Source organism: Anopheles bellator, chromosome 1 (genome assembly GCF_943735745.2).
Source record: "Anopheles bellator chromosome 1, idAnoBellAS_SP24_06.2, whole genome shotgun sequence".
In the NCBI taxonomy this organism is placed as follows: domain Eukaryota; kingdom Metazoa; phylum Arthropoda; class Insecta; order Diptera; family Culicidae; genus Anopheles; species Anopheles bellator.
The window spans coordinates 8049995-8051755 of record NC_071285.1 but is presented as its reverse complement, the minus strand read 5'-3'; positions in this window follow the sequence as shown (position 1 = coordinate 8051755).

Below are 1761 nucleotides of genomic sequence, written 5' to 3'. Positions count from 1 at the left end.
TTTGTTGCATTCCCAGGTCCCAGGTGTCTCTCGGTGCCCAAGCCAGCCAGCGTTACGTATTGGTTTCCCGTAAGTTGCGACGACCTCATTCGCGGCACCATCACCACGAGGAGGGCTCGATTGATCTCCGATCTGCCAAAAAGTCCATCAACGAATCGGAGATCCGAAGATCGCGGAGATCACCACCGGGAGCTGGCTATGCTTTGATGTGTACCCTCCAGCTGTGTGATCGTTCGTGCGATCGTTACCAGCAAGTTAGCCCCGTTTCGAGATCGTCTTGCTCTGGCGCTTGTCTGGTTGTCTGATGAGGCCGCGAGTGCCTCACGAGAGACCTCTTCTCGATGGCTGACCTAATTATGTTTACGCGTTCCCAGCGTCTCCGGCGGGGGCAAGGTGAACCTCTCACTCACGTAAATGGCATTCCAAAATGAGCGTAATTGACGGCGCCTTGGGCTTACTTCACTTCTGGCGCTGGCGATCATTGATGAGTAGGAAATTTCATGCAGCTATTCCATGATACTAGAGGGGTCTCCTCGCGAATAATGGTCCATTCTTGGTCCAGACAGTTTTCGTGAGATACCCGGCGTGTTCCAGACGAGGTTATGAAATGGAACCCAAGCCTAGAAAAGCTGAAAAGGGATTGGACGTCACAGATCTCCGTGTCGATTCGCTAACTGTACCCGGAGTTCGGGGTTTCGGGAACGACTGGCAGAACAAGTTTATGAGTCACCTCAGCCCGCGACCCAGCTCCACGTTCTGCAGTTCGTTCTACGGGCGTTCTGGGTTCACTGGGGCGGAAACGACCGTTTTCTTCCCCGTGACACCCTCGCGGACCTTGTAGAATCGTTGTGGACTTCGGCTTCGGACTTTTTTTGCGATTCCGATTCCAATCCACGAAACAGTTACAAAGCCTCCCCGGGCCGGAGTGGCCGATGACCGACCGGACTCCAGCCGGGCCCCGGGACATTGGCTGCCCGTGGGGAGAAGGGAGTTCAACAACTCCTTCTCTGACGGGCCATATCGGAGCCCCTCGCTGGCGGGCAACATTTATGCTCCGAGCGCACAGAAACGGCGCATGAATTACGCGGGGCGTGTTGAAAGTGTGCGCGCGTTGATCTGGAGAGTAGTTTGTTGTTTTAGCACGAACCACTTTCGGTGGTAGCTCTCTGGTCCGGACATTGTTTCTCCAAGTAGTACCTGCAGCTGCGCTCTCCTCCTGCGCTCTACTTGTTGACGACGGTCGCCTATCTGGCAAAGCGTGACCGTTCGCGTTGTTGTTGTGTTGTTCGGTCGGCCGGCTGTCGGAAAGGAAAGTCGTCGTCCGGGTGTGAAGTGCGTACGAAACGCGGACGGTGCGCGCACTCCCCTCCCTCAGCGAGCCAAGGTTCCATGGCCAGGCGGACGCGCGGACTGTTAGTCCGCGTCAAGGTCACACCGGAGACGGTTCGGTTTTGAAGCAGAAGCGCACGTATCCTTCTGCGCACACTCGACAGGCAGGTGTCGATCGGGGTGCGTAGTTGCTGTGGCCCGAGTCCGGAGTCTGGAGTTTTCGACGAATACGAATCTGTCCGCGTCCGCGTGTGTCGTTGCTGCTAGGCGACATCGTGTCGAAGTCGTGACAGACTGTGCGGAGACCGTTCGGTGATCACCAACATCTTCCACCTTTCAGAGCTCCGAGTGAACCTCCCTCGAAAGGTGACCGCAAGTGTAAAGGTGGATAGAGAAATGTCTGCTAGTGCGTGATTACTCCGACCGGGCACC